Source organism: Sinocyclocheilus rhinocerous, unplaced genomic scaffold, assembly GCF_001515625.1.
Source record: "Sinocyclocheilus rhinocerous isolate Xijiao unplaced genomic scaffold, SAMN03320098_v1.1 scaffold729, whole genome shotgun sequence".
Taxonomy (NCBI): Eukaryota; Metazoa; Chordata; class Actinopteri; order Cypriniformes; family Cyprinidae; genus Sinocyclocheilus; species Sinocyclocheilus rhinocerous.
This window is the reverse complement of record NW_015664993.1, coordinates 11,752-27,723: the sequence shown is the minus strand read 5'-3', so window position 1 is coordinate 27,723 and position 15,972 is coordinate 11,752. Positions and strand designations below refer to the sequence as shown.

The 15,972-nt window shown below is 37.4% G+C and overlaps 1 long non-coding RNA gene across 1 annotated transcript; it reads right to left on the bottom strand.

Annotated features, from left to right (window-relative positions):
• Window positions 1–3,298: 3,298 nt before the first annotated feature.
• On the bottom strand, window positions 3,299–10,884 carry LOC107730639 (uncharacterized). The gene is made up of 5 exons (XR_001638703.1): window positions 10,756–10,884; window positions 10,506–10,562; window positions 10,140–10,268; window positions 8,030–8,120; window positions 3,299–3,412 (listed from the first exon to the last, which is right to left on the bottom strand). It is a non-coding gene; the product is annotated as an uncharacterized LOC107730639 (long non-coding RNA).
• Window positions 10,885–15,972: the final 5,088 nt, after the last annotated feature.

Below are 15,972 nucleotides of genomic sequence, written 5' to 3'. Positions count from 1 at the left end.
TTTTGCAAATATGATTTATTCTTAAGCAATATTCTCATCAGTTTTCTATCAGCTGTGACATATAAATCTCCATATTTTATTTATTTTATCCAAGGGCATTTTTTTACCTTTATAGAGGGCATTTTCCCACTAATCTCATTAATACTTTCATTTCAAATTCTTACATTTGATCTATAAATTCAATTATAATAATGCGATTATCTACGTTATCAAATTAAATCATTTACACTGAAAAATACAACTTTTAAATATTTTTGAATATACAAACAAGAAATGATGGCGGAAATGATACTTTTCAACGAAATTAAAACACCAGTAGTGAGCGTTTAATGAGTGAGTCATTGAGTCGTTCATTCAAACGATTCGTTCAAACGGCAGATTCATCAGATGTTTATGCATGGGCTAATGAAACTTTGACTCAACCTATTCGCTCAGAACACGGAATCATTCAGCAATGAACCGGCTGGTTGCTGTTGGATGCGCTGTGTTTCCGCCTAAAATGTAAGTGACCTATATTAGTTTATTTGCTTATTGAACTGTTTATAGAACTATTAAACAGTCGTAATGGTGAATACATTTCGTGATGTTGCCTAACTAACTGTATTTATACACCAAATACACAAAATAATGATCTTTAAAATAGCATCATATGACCCCTTTAATGTCGAGCCCCGGAGTCTGGGGCTCAGCCCCGGACGGCCCGGGCCCAATTTAAACCCTTATTGTAACAGAACAAACATTTCAACAGCTTTATGTGGAATTGACCGTTAAGGTTTTTTTTTTCTTTTTTCATTTATTTACTTATCTTTTAGCTACTTAACATTTTTTGAAAATGTTTGCCTCCAATTTGTTTATGTATTGAATTCATACATCAACTGAATTCATTAAAATGACAACTTATTTTATTAATTTCACAATGTATTTAAATCAAAATATTGACAATACTTGCATTTAACCATACCTGCACTTCTCAAAATCACAGATTTATTTATTTTTATTTTTTTCTGGCACTTAGACTAGCAGATGAAATAAGTGCAGTTATCCATGTATCTGTCATAGAAGTGAAAAGGACCAGTTAGATTCAGGTGTTTTTTTTTAAATGCTCTTTTATTTTTTCCTGATTGTATTGAAGAGTCATCATTACTTTCATCACACAACATGACGTTACATCAAGCCTACTACAGGTATACACTGAAACAAACACAAAGTTTACAATGTATATATGGATATGCTCTCAAAACAGTGAATGTAACATTAATTTTGTTTTTCAAACACCTTCAAACTGTTGTCTGTTGTTTTCTTTTTCTTTTTTCTCCTAAAATACATTTGTCCATTTAAATTTCCCCGCCCACAAATTATATGGAAGCCATATTCTCTTTTTAAAGAGTCTTTTATCTGCATTAACAATCACAACAAGTATAGACCATAGACCAAGAATGTCTCAATACATTTTTTTTACATTTCCGAACAGTCCACATGAGCCAACCACATACACAGTGTGATTTATTTGAATATTTATATGTTTATTTGGTTTCTGTTTATGTCGTGATGCTCTTTTTTAGATGTAATTTACACAAAACAACAGGTCATTTTACACCTTGCTCTGAATGTTTCGTTTGCAGAAGTATAGTACAATTTACATGTTTTACAGATATATTCATGTCCTTTTAACTATGAAAATGGTTGCCAGTGCAACTGAGCAGCAAAGGAGGGGGGAGGGGGGCTGCTTAAGGCCAATGCACTTAACAGGTTATTTTAAAAACAAATTTAGCTGATTATTTTCTTTTTTTCCTTATCTCTTTCTTTGTGCCACATACTTACTCCTACAAGAGTTTAACCTGGTAAAAAGGATCACAATGCATGAATGAGCGAATAAATAAATAGCACAGATAATGGCAGGTGATCTGGTTTCCCTGACATACATCACAGTCAACAGCCCTAATGAATCACAAACCTAGGGTGTTAGAACAAATGGCTTTCTTAGTATTGTAATTAAGCCCTTATAGCGATGCATATATCTCCCCTTGGTGCGTTAACTCTATGCTTTCCTGAGGTGAATAGGATCAAACACACACACAGAAAAAAAACAATCTCTGAGACACAAGACAGAATGATAGCTAATATAGTTCATATTGCAGGCAGTACAAGCAGACTCCTTGATTTGCTTTCCATTGGGTGTTTTGCGTGGTCTATATAGGTGCTATACATTGCTATAACTGCTCATTATACACTCTCTTATATGCCATCTCATATACATTCTAATCCATTTACATAATATAGTGCTATTTATTTAATTTATTTGTCTAATAAAATATGATTTATTCAATTCTGGTATAGTTTTTTTAAAACTATTATTTGAAAAAAATAAATATATCCAAATATATATTTATAAACCAATATAATGTGTGACGTAACTCTATAGCTGTTGGCTGTGTCGTTGGGTTCGCTTGAGTTTCCTCTAAACTCAAGAGCTTTTCTGACCGCACAGATATTACAGTGTGTTAATGCAGTGAAGGGTCCAGACTGGTTTCCCGAAGTCTTCAAACTGTATGATAACTCAAGATTTCCCACAGCCTCTGGGCAACCACAGAGGAGTATAATTTAAGACCAGATAAATGAGCAGCCCTTCAAACACTGCAATAAGCAAACGTGTTTTGTTTAATATTTCTCAAATACAACCTTCTTATATTTTTTTCATGATGTCTGCTTTATTGTTGACATATTTGTAGTATGCTTTATATTTGTAATTTCCTTTTAATAAGTATTGCACAAATAGGCAACTAAGCATCATGAAGGATGGTGACCCCATCATATGCCGTTCATCTAGAAGCAACCATCCATGGATAGTGAGAAATGATTGACATTTATGTTAATCGCTAATTGGCTCCATTTGAAAACAGTGCCACAAAATGGGGAAAATGCCACAAATATGGGAAACAAAATTTCCATTCAGATTACAGTTTCTCTTATACAAACAAATCAGCCCCCAAGTAACATTTTTGAAATTTCTTGGTGTTGATCAGATTTTTTTTTTTTTTTTTGAATGATAACAAATGTAAATGCATACATACACACATCCAAAATCATTCGCACATACCATTAGAACATACAGCAATATCAAGATTCTTTTTTTTTTTTTAGAACATGCAATCTTTACTTGCTTAAAAGTTCCAACATTCCACTAAGCAGCTCCCTTATATTCAACTAGCCTTGTGTTTTTCTTAATTATTATAATTATAAAAAAATATTTTAAAACAAATCGACTGGAGTCATCGCTCTCCGCTGCCTTCATGTACTGTGTTCTGTAGGCCAGGAGGAGCAGGTTCTTTGGAGCTGTCATGCTCAAAGTTGGCTGTTAATATCTTTGGCCATGCTGTTCGGTTAGAACACAGACACAGAATTCCCAAATAATCTGTGAAGAACAGAAAAAAGAAGGCATTACAATCCAATGAAAGACATTTTTTCAAGGTGAAGTGTATAATATCTGTTCCATTGATATAAACAAATGGAATGACAAAAATAATGACTATTTTCCAAACAGGTTCCCCTAACATGCCCCCTCTCTACCATCTGACTCACCCAGTGTACAGTGAACATACTTTTGAGGGGTCAACCTAAGGATGACTTACTTCTGGTTAAATCTGCGTATTACGCTGGGATAAGTGCCAGGAAAAAAATTACACACCTCACCTTGAAATTTTATATTACAGACATTTTATAGGTGGCTTCTATGTTCTGAACGTTGGACCCAAGGAACAGTCTGCTGTTGAACTAGTTTATGTGAAGCATAATGTGAGGCGTCTATGAGACACTGAGTCATTTGTAGCAATGCAAGAAAGTGATGTAACAAAGGTATGAAGAGTTTAATTTTATTGCGTTTTAGATCATATCCTGTCCGGTCCTGTAGTGGAGTGTTGGCAAGATGGAGAAGTTAATGTTACTGTCAGTGATTTCACTGCTCTATTTGATTTGTCTCTGCCAAATACAAGGCAAAGCTGTCGAAAACAAAAGTAACGTTTCCCCTTTAAATTTTAACAATACAATATACTGTATTTCGGTAACACTTTACAATAAGGTTCCATTAGTTAATGTTAGTTAATGTATTAACTAACATGAACAAACCATGAACAGTACATTTATTACAGTATTTATTAGTCTTTGTTAATGTTAGTTAATGAAAATACACTCGTACATTGTTAGTTCATGTTAATTAATTCAGTGCATTAACTAATGTTAACAAGCACAACTGTTGATTTTAATAATGTATTAGTAAATGTTGAAATTAACATTAACTAAGATTAATAAATGCTGTAGAAGTATTGTTCATTCTTAGTTCATGTCAACTAAAGTAGTTAACAAATGTTAACTAATGAACCGTATTGTAAAGTGTTACCTATATTTCTATCATGCCGTTTTTTTTTTGTTTGTTTGTTTTTAATGCAGTTTCATACAATACTCCATAGGAGCTAGCAAAATCATTTAACAATAACAGGTTAATTTGTTTCTTTGGCAGTTCAATAATGATTAAAAGTAGGGGAGATCAAGGTTTGTTGTAATAAGGATGAGTTTTAACATATAAGTTTAACCAATTAGAAACTGTCCAGAGTTTCTAATTGGTTGCATGTCTCTGTAGGAAACTATAAAAGATTTACAGGGCAAAAAAAGTTTGAAGTTCAAATTTTGATTAAAAAAAACAAAAACCATTTATTTGTTGCAGATAGGCGTGAAGAAGAACACTCCCGGGTCTCCACTAATAGCTGTTTCTCACTGTAAATAAACACAAGAGATCTTCACAAATTTCAAAGCTTAGTATTTAAACATATTTTCTAGCAGAGATGGTCGAAACATAATGGAAGGTGTCCCGTCTCTCATTGACTTTGTCACATGTGAATCTGACAGATGTAGATGTAATGAGAGACCTGAGATGACCGAACACCTGAGAAGAGATGATGCAAACCCCTCAGAGGACGCCAACCCTGAAACAACATAAACTACCAAATTTTGCTACAAGTTGGATTGCAACATATAATCATTGCTGTTAATAGTGTTCATTAACTGAATTTGACCATACATTTCTGCCATATGTACATCAATTTGACATAGTCACCACTGACAAGCTACTACTAAACATATTGTAGAAACTTAATTTCCTGTAAAGCTGCTTTGCAACGATTTGTATCGTGAAAAGCACTATACAAATAAACTTGAATTGAAAAATTTCTATTTACACCATGGCCTGTCTCTTTGATATAAACAGTGTTGGGCAAGTTACTTCCAAAATGTAATGCATTTTATATTACTTATTACTATCTTTTGACAGTAATTAGTTACATTACAATATTACTGTTACACTACATTTGAGTTAATTTTGAGTTACTTTCACTTTCAAGCACAAACCGCAATTACATTCAGAAATTATAGCGGTAAATAAAGCGGAATGTTATAAGCCCTAATATAGCTACAAACAATAAACACAACAGCTAGCCTATAGGCTATTTTAGTTCTCCTCACTCCACAATAAAACCTTTAAATTTAACGGTATTCAGAACAAAACGAATGGAAAAATATAAGTTGCAAAACAAGTCAAAACAAATTAATTTAACGCAAAACTGAAAGCAAACGCGTTAGTTCTCACGCAGCCTACCTCTCTCATTCGGCACAAATCCAAATGTTTCCATAGTCGTGATGTATTTGATTGCTAAACTATTATTTATTTTGTAAACCAGGCTTTGTACTTAACGCAGATTGTACTACGGATTATTTTAATTAACGAGTGTCTATATGTTTGGTTGACTGTATATTATTGTCACGAATCCGGTCTATGAACTTCCGTTCACTCACCACCAGAGGTCACCCGCTCACTACATGGACTCTCACACTACACAGACTGTTACACTATACCCTGGACTACATTTCCCATCATTCATTGCAGTGATTGCACACAGCTGTAACCAATCACACGCTCACCTGAAAGCTATTTCACACGCTATATAACATCCACCCAGATCCTGCTCAAGTCGCCGAGTATTGTCTGCGTTTATTACTCTCCTAGTGATAGCACTTTACAGAGCCAGTTCCAGTTTTCCTAGTTTAGTCATAGTCTCGCCTTGCTTGTTTTCCTGTGTTCAGATTCTTGCCTTTGTTTTCGGATTACCCTTTTTGTCTTGCTGTTTCGGACTCTGTTTGCCCCTGCCTGGATTATTGCTATGTACCTGGATTATCTCTCTTTGCCTTGCCCTGTTGGATATTGTTCACCGTCGATCGACCCACGCCTGTTTACTGGACTGCTCTTGTGTTCTGCCCGTGCCATATCTGTTCGCTGGTGTTTCGACCCTGCCTGTGTTTGTGACCACGTCTTTTAATAAAAAGCTTGCATATGGATCCGCACGTCTCTCGTCTCGTCGGCTCCGTTACAATTATTCTGATAACGTTTGCAATGCTGTATTTTGTGTGCGTGAGGCGCCTTCGAGATCGAACAGCGGAAAATACTCCGTAATTTTTGATCATACAGATCATTCGAAACTGCAATGTGTTGACTTTTATTTTATGATGCGCTTTCTGTCATCTCTGTTTCCTTTCCGTGAACTTGTTTGTAGAGTGCCGCCCCACACAAAAATGAACCAAACTCAGCAGCATATACACTCAGTCTTTTCCTTTCATTTTGTTAATCTGTTAAATTATTTGTCAAATATATTTTGCATATGCATTCTTTTTATATATAGACTATAGTTCAATAAAAACTGATTTTGTTATTTTTAGTTAAACTTCATTTCTGTTGCTTGTCCGCACACGTCCGCTGCATTCTTTCTCTCCTCCGACCCTGCAGCTCTCGTGGTTAGTGCTTGTGGCACCAGTCCCGGTGTTTCTTATGCTATTTCTCAATGTTGAGAGTTCGGTGTCGCACATAGATTGCACTTGACTATGCCTTCTTGTCATTTTCTCTGATGAGCTGAAAATAACGGTAGTGTGTCCGTGTCACAGATGTAGAATCCATCTGCAGTCATCTCAACCATGGAATTCCAGCAGCAGGAAATAGACAAACTATTTTACCCGGGAATTTTTTTCTCCAGTGCTGTTTTGCGGTGTTCTTAATTTTGAGTTAAAATATGTTGTTGTAACGTGCGTTACCGAGATTGTAACGAGTATAATATTACCCAAATTGTATTAGTAATGTGTTATATTACTGTGTTACAGGAAAAAGTAATATACTACTGTAATGTCGTTACTTTTGTAACGCGTTACTCCCAAGAGATCTCATTTGAGAGAGCACAGCTTTTTTGTTTGGAATTGCTCCCTGCTCTTATTCACAATATCTTGTTTGGCACTTCATTATTAACTCATTGGTTGACCACTTTTTTCCATTGACTAGTGTAGGAAAAAATAGCTACCTCATGCTCTCTCTGCTCAGACGCAATTTTATGGATGCCCATGAACCACCTCTGCTATGTTGGCCCACAAACACAGTTCAGGGCATTCAGGCCTTGTTAGCAATGCCTTTTCCTCATACCAATTGGAATGTGAATGTGGGAACATGGGTGTGTGCACCTGTCTTCCTCTCCTTTTCCCAGGTGTGACCCGGCATTCAGTTGTTCTAGTGAAGAACTGTACGCTTAATCTCTAGAGTCCTCTAACTCATTGGTTAGAAATGAACATGACCATTGTGCCCTTGGATGACACATTATCGTCACATCCCCAGTCTCAACATTTTCAACTCTCAACTCTATGGCTACTAATAATAATTTGTTATAATAATAATAATAATAATAATAATACAAATAATTTGTCACATTTATATAGTGCTTTTTTAGGCACTCAAACCGCTTTTCATTGTGAGGTGGGATCTCCTCATCTCAGCGTCAACCCCTTCATGGGAAGTCATCTCCATGTGAATAAAGCATGTATTTTAAAGTGGATGGACAGTGTGAAAAAGAATTATGTGTATAAGTAACTTGATTCAGTCTCGCTGCCAACCCCTGGATTAAGACTGTCATTTTTATATTTCAAAATGTCAAATTATGAAGTTACTTACTGTCTGACTTTCAGAGCGAACAGTGTTGCCGCCTTTGAATTATGACCCAAACCTTGAGTTTACGAAGTCCTGTGATTCCACTCTTGGTTGGCTTAAAACACACACACACACACACCACAATATCAGTTCTAAAAATGTAAGATTGTTTGTAAAAAGTTGCAATATCACCAACTATTGACAATAATAATGAATACTATATAGTTATGGAGAAGTTTGTTTTCATGATATAAAATTACTCATAATGTCATGTATGTTTTTGTTTTACCTTTCATAGATTCACTCCAATGCTGTGTCAGTAGCTGGTGTGACGATTGGCTGAAGCCCACATACAATCACACCAATTTATTGGCAGATCTTAAGTTACCATCTCTTCTTCATGTTGCTCGCTCTGAAGCTGTTGAGGCACTGCATGGACTGGCATTCCAACTTGAAACTATGGAAAGCAAGACTTTGGATTTATCTCTCTTGCTTTTTCCTGATTGTGTGCTTAATATGTCTCAGTGGAGTTTTCATGTGAGGATTTGTGTCCAAATTCAAAAACTTGTAAAGCGATCTCTTTTAGATTTAATGTGTTATCTACCGCCACATCTGACTTTGAGGAGTTCAGGCTGACCTTCGCCCTTCTTTAGCTTATACTGAGCATCTGCATGTAATTACTCATGGTGTAGACATGCTTAAGCTGGATTGGGATGAGTCTGTCCAGCCAGGGGCTCACTCCAAATTGGATGAGCAGTTGTTAGCAGGCTGTAGCGCATTTGCTCTGCAAGCCGCTGCTGAGATTATAGGACCTCCATTGTGAGGTTTTAAGGTCCTGGAACCAGGCTTTCTCTGCATGGATTACTAATTCGACTGCTTCTGTTTTCACGGCCGTTTCTAAGATGGCTGAAAAGGGGTATTCAGAGATGCTGGCAATGGAAGAGACATTAGCGGCTCATCTCTCACCATCGTTGGCCCTCTAATGGAAATTGAGGCCTAATATACCGTTCAAACCTTGTAGGACTGCGTCTGCTTTAATCGGTGAGTCCTATATGGCTGCTGGTTGAGCAAGTGTGCCACTGCACACCATGTCGGTCCTGAAGGGGCACCAGCTGGAGGTCCTTAAGGAGATGGACGATGGTAACAGTTTGACCCCTGAGGCAGTCAAAGAGCTGAGAAGCTGAGAACTCGCTTTGTGATACTAAGCACATGGCTCATGCTATTGGTCTTTCGATGGTGGGTTTGGTAGTGACCGCATGCTATCTCTGGCTAAGGATAAATCCTTCCTGCTAGATGCGCTGATATTTTATTTGGGACTGGAGGCTTTGACAGGACCTCCGTTTGAGGCTCTAGAATCAGCCTTGGATGAGATTATGACTCTCAAGATGATTCTCTTGCTGGACCTCCCTCACTTCTCTTAAAAGACCTGCAAGCTTTGTCAGTGAGCCCTTTATGTTAGGATTTATCTCCTGGTCTAGTTAACGTCCTGCTGAGTCCAATACTTGCCAACCATCCCAAGGTGGTTTCTTCTTCACTTCGCTGGCAGGCTGTTGTTTTGCAATCTTTCACTCCTCCTACTTTTGAGTTGCAGGAGAAGGAGAGGTTGCATAGGCTTTGTCTTTGAAGTTTTGAGCTTTGAGAATTTGCGTTGACCGTAGAAGCCAGTAGCATAAATCTGACTAGTTGTTTGTCTGCTTCAGTAGCATTAGCAAAGGTTTTGCTCCATTAAGTGTTCGTTCACACTCGATGAGTGTTGCTTCTTCACAAGCTTTGACTAAAGAACTATCTTTGAAAGATATCTGTGTGTGGCAGGCTGGGCCTCTCTGCACACTTTTATCACACTTTTATTAGCATTCCCACAGCATTAACTACTGATGCAGCATCTAAAGGAACCTGTGAAAGTGAATGTCTTATATGTATGTGATTACGTATGTAACACTGATTCCCTGAGTAGAGAAGGGCAGTGCTAACGTTATGTTCCAATAAATTGGTGCAATTCAATACAGGCTTCAGACAATCATCACACCAGAGGGTGTGCCCCTACTGTCAGCTACTGACACAGGGAAATAAGGATACCAATGTAACCATACCATCCAACCCTAATATGATATTTGAAATATTGTCATATACTTACTAGAACAACCAGATAGCTTCTCTCCCTCTCGCTTTCTTTCTTGAGTTGTCTTCTCTTTAAATTAAAACATAATAGGGAAACTTCATAGGTTTTTCCAGTACAAAAACATCCTCTGTCATTTTAGACTCCCTAAAATAACACGGAAACAATAAGAATAATCACTGTGAAGCTAAAAATATGCCACCTTGTTAAAATGCACTGCACTCAGTCAGCTGCTCTCTTGCTTTTTCTTTCTTTCTCTGACACACGCACACATGCACACAGGTGTTAATTTGTTGGTAACTTATTTTTAAAGCATGTTTATTTATTACAGTTACAACATGGGCATTGTTAAGTGTCCAATAACTGAAAAGCAACTGCACCCACCTTTAATTGTACTACCTCACCACAAGGAGGTGAACTTCTTGCCAAATCCAGAGATTGCTGTGCAAATCACAGAAAAAAAATGAAAGTAAAAGAGAAAATAGTGAGAATAACATTGGTTATAAAAAGCATCGTACCTGTAAAAATAACCACGTGTTTTTGCAAGTTTGATTGACCCATGTACTATTTAAACTAGTCCGTTAATAGTAACTGACCAAAAATACTAGTTATACCTTGGAAATGCTTTGCTCACCTTCTCCTAATTTGCCAGCTTGCTCTGCAGCTCCTCCAGGCAAAATTTTAGACAGCATGCTCTCTCCATCTACACCCGGCTGACCTGCAGCTGCACTGCCAATTCCACCAGGCCTTGGAGCTGCTTTGGAGCCTAGAGAATTGTGGAGAAGAGATTAAGGTTTACAAATGGAAACACTGTGAACAGACACATATGTCCCTCTGCAATTAGGTAGAGGTCGGATGGCAAATCTGGATAGTAATCCAAGAAAATACTGAACAGGCAGTGGCCACTATTAATGCTAAAGACTGAGTACAGAGCACATTCTACACTGCAAAATTCCACAGCCAAAAAGAAATTGGGACAGGATGTGAGACGTGAGGCCTTTTTTCTGCAACATTTTATAATCTTGAACAGTGCCAGTGCCATTATAAAGAAGCGACTGAGTAGACACCACTTGAAGGATTGCCTCTTTGTGAATATTTAGTGCAACTTTAATGAAGCTTCGCCTACACAGAGGTAACTGGCAACTTAAGAAATTTCTATTGGTCAGCACTGTAAGTTCAAAGTGTACCAAACTTTAACCCAACAAATATGTACAGAGGAATTTCTCTGCCACCAGAAGTTCATTAGGTGAGCTTCATCATCATGAGGATTCTTACTGACATGACTGTAATGATGACATTTGCCATACAAAGAATTAAATTTATCCACAACCATTTTCGCAAATGTTTCTTTTCACGCACTTATGCTTTTTATTGCTCTTACTAAATATCAACACTTTCCAGTATAATTAAACTTAAAGTCAAATCAAGTCAAGTCAAGTCACCTTTATTTATATAGCGCTTTATACAATAAAGATTGTGTCAAAGCAGCTTTACAGTGTTAAACAGGAAAACGTGTGCTGATAATGCAAGTGGACAAAAGAAAACAGTCAGTTTATCAGTTTAAGTCAGTTTATTGTTGATTCAGTGATGTCATTGTCCAGCTCAGTTTAGTTCTCTTCAAATAGTGTTTTGTCTCAACAATGTTGCCAGAAATTGTGTTCGCAACTAAACAAGCAAAAGTCAACAGTGGCAAGGAACCAACACTTCATCGGTGACAGAAATGGAGAAAAAAACCTTGGGAGAAACCAGGCTCAGTGGGGGGGGGGAGACTCAGTTCTCCTCTGGCCAGACGAAACCAGCATGGTGTGGTTTAATTCCAGGCTGCAACGCATGTCAGATTGAGCAGAGGACTCATCTGGTTCCCGTGGTCTTGTGCCGATGGCCGACGAGGTCTTCACAGGGGATCTGTCTCTAGGGTTCATCTAGTTGACATCTGATAGGTCTCTGCTAACATTCAGGGTTGTAGAGGTCATCTCTAGGTGCTGATCCACCATCTGATCTGGATATGGACTCAGTTCTCCTCTGGCCAGACGAAACCAGCATGGTGTGGTTTAATTCCAGGCTGCAACGCATGTCAGATTGAGCAGAGGACTCATCTGGTTCCCGTGGTCTTGTGCCGATGGCCAACGAGGTCTTCACAGGGGATCTGTCTCTAGGGTTCATCTAGTTGACATCTGATAGGTCTCTGCTAACATTCAGGGTTGTAGAGGTCATCTCTAGGTGCTGATCCACCATCTGATCTGGATATGGACTGGATCTGTATGGCTATGGTGACCTCAGAATAAGAATGAAAGGAACTAATATTAGTGTAGATGCCGTTCTTCTTACGATGTAGCGAGTACATCGGGTGTTATGGGAAGTGTTCCTGGTTCCGGTTGACCTAATTAATGCAGCCTAACAATCCTTTAACGGATTTGAATATTAGAAATGCGATAGTGTATTATGTGTATGCCAGGTTAAAGAGATGGTCTTTAATCTAAATTTAAACTGACAGAGTGTGTCTACCTCCCGAACAACGCTAGGTAGATTGTTCCAGAGTTTGGGCGCTAAATAGGAAAAGGATCTGCCACCCGCAGTTGATTTTGATATTCTAGGTATTATCAAATGGCCAGAGTTTTGAGATCGCAGAGTACATGAAGGACTATAATGGAAGTAAAGAAATTCAAAAAGTCATTATTGCTGTACTGTTGGGAAATGTCTGCGCCTCCTGATGCTTTATTTTTTGTTAATTTAGCCACTCTAATTAATAAATACCTGGGGTTGTGTTTGTTTTCTTCTAAATGATAAGTAAGCAGATCTAGCAATTTTTAAGGCTTTTCGGTATGTAGATGTACTTTCACTCCATGCAATACAAAATACCTCTAGTTTTGTTTTCTTCCAACTGCACTCCATTTTCCGGGCTGCTTTCTTTAAGGCGTGAGTGTGTTCGTTATACCATGGTGTCGGACTGTTTTCCTTAATCTTCTTTAAGCATAAAGGAGAGACCGTGTCTAAAATGCTAGAAAAGAGTCAATAGTCTCTGTTACACCTTCAAGTTTTTCTGAGCTATTGGATATGTTGAGGAATTGAGACAAATCAGGAAGCAGTCTTTTGTTGTAGAAATTATGGTTCTACCATATTTATGTACCATACCATGATAAAGTCTTTATGGTGCCCTGTATACAGTAGCTAGTACGAGCGTCACAAGGAATTTATCATTAACACTTTTTACACTAGATAATGTTACATAAAGCACCATTACTTCAAACTAATTATACTTGAAACCAGAGCTCTGAGAAATACTGAAAATATTGCAATAATTTGTAGAAAAACTTCCCCCTTTACCTTTTGAACGCGGCTCATGTTTATAACAGTAATCTTGGGGGGTAGACTCATTTAAAATAATGTAATCATCTGGTTTTAACAAGGTTTCTGTCAAGCACATCTAAGCACATCTAAGTTATGATCTGTGATCATATCATTTACAAAAAGCACTTTCGTACAAAGGGATCTAATATTCATTAAGCCAAGCTTTATCATTTTTTATCTGAATTATATCTGTTTTTTATTTGTTGAAAATTAATTCAATTGTTACACTTAAATTTGTTTGGACGTTTTTTGTATTTGCTGGTTCGGGGAACAGACACAGTCTCTATAGTGTGATATCTAGGTGAAAGAGTCTCCATGTGCTGAGAATTAACTGATTTCTGTGACATGAGGCGGCTAGCAGACGGTCGGTTTAGCCAGTCTGTCTGCTTCCTGACCTGGGCACCAGTTAGTCAAGTACAAACTCTAAGACTATGTGCCATATTTCTAGACAGAAGAGCGGCACCACCCCAGGAGGGATGAAGACCATCTCTTTTCAACAGGTCAGGTCTGCCCCAAAAACTCATCCAATTATCTATGAAACCTATGTTATTCTGCGGACACCACTTAGACATCCAGCCATTGAGTGACGACAGTCTGCTATGTATCTCATCACCACGGTAAGCAGGGAGGGGACCAGAGCATATTACAGTGTCTGACATCGAACTTGCAAGTTCACACACCTCTTTAATGTTATTTTTAGTGATCTCCGACTGGTGAAGTCGAACATCATTAGCGCCGGCGTGAATAACAATCTTACTGAATTTTCGTTTAGCATTAGCCAATACATTTAAATTTACCAAGATGTCTGGCTCCAGTAAACATTGGACTATGGTGGCTGGTGTCTCTATTTTCACGTTCTATACAATAGAATCACCAATAACTAGGACACTTTCAACAGGTTTCTCAGTGGGTGCGTCACTGAGTGGGGAGAACCTGTTTAATGTTTTAATCAGAATGGAAGAGCGGTGTTTTGTCCCGTGACTATGCCGCCTCACAGTCACCCAGTCACCCTGCTGCGAGGGCTCTGCAACCGGAACCGAACTATGTACGGGACTCGCTAGTTGCATCCAAAAACATATCTAAGGCCCTCACATTCTTACTAACCTCAAATTAAAGTTTGGATGTATCTCAAGCTAACAGGCTAACAGAATGCTAAAGTGTTGTACTAGTAGTTTAGATTAAAAAGCGAACCATGTCAAATTAGTTTGATAGATAATATCAGAAATATGGTGAGAATTAAGTAATATTTTAGCAGTTTAAACAAGAAAGTGATAGTAAGATCCAACAGAAAAACAGCTATACAGAGCTACAATCACAAACCACTCAGCAGCACAGCAGACAGGACTGACTTAGACTTAGACATTTTAGACATATTTTTCTAGTACATATTATATTCTTCTAAGTATATAATGTCATTATATGACTGTCTTGCTGGTACTTACATACCAAAACTATTTTTTTAAATAATCCATTTGGTTTTCAGTTTGTAGAAGCTTTTCATTGCAAAGGTCTATATTATCTATCAGTGACATAGGCACAATTTTATTTTTGGCCAGGCCTGAGCACTTTCACTTCACTAGCCTACATATCCTTATAGCCAAAAACAAACTGACTTAATATTCCGACCATTTCAGTCTTCTGTTTTCTTTAAAAAATAAAATAAAAAATCTGACTCACATGATTCACCATGGCTGCTGTCATTGACTTTGAAAACTTTTGACACAGGTATGCTGACATAACCAGTGCATTTATGTGACATGAAATATTCATTTCACAATTTAGATGAGTGAGTCAAAATTACCTGATCATAATATATTGTTGTCATTTTCAATATTAAATCTATAACTCTGAAAAAGGTAAACACTATCCTCCTTTCTTATCAACATTGCTTTGTAACTGCTGGTTCTCTGTCAGGTTCTGCATCTTAGTGTTACTGTATTTGGTCTTGGTGAATTAGATCCATTATGGACGCTATTGCTACTGCTGCTGCAGAGCAGGTATGGATACTTGCAGGGGTGTGAAGTAAGGCATTACAAATACTCATTTAAGTAGTTTTTATCAGATTATTGATAAGTGTCTTGATCAGTGTAATGGAAGTAAAAAGGCATTATCGATAATTTATGATCTGCTCCAATCCTTTATTTCTCCCTCTACAAGTTTTCTTAAGGAACAATGGAAGAAAGAACTAGGAGTGGAAATTTCTGAGGAAACGTGGCAGACGAGTTTAAATACTGTTTGAAGGGCAAATTTGACAAAATCTGGCACCCTTTTCTCTGTTATCTTGATGGAAACCCTACGGACTAATGCATAATTTGCTAATGTAATGTTTTAATATTTCTTCATCATACTTTGCAATTTAATGTAAACAGGTCTGGTAAGGGATGGTTTGTGATGCTCTCTCTCTCTCTCTCTCTCTCTCTCTAATTTTGATTGTATTCTTTGTACAGGTGAAAGAGATGAAAATGTAAGATTACAAATCCATCTTCAAAATCTTTGTCTTTCA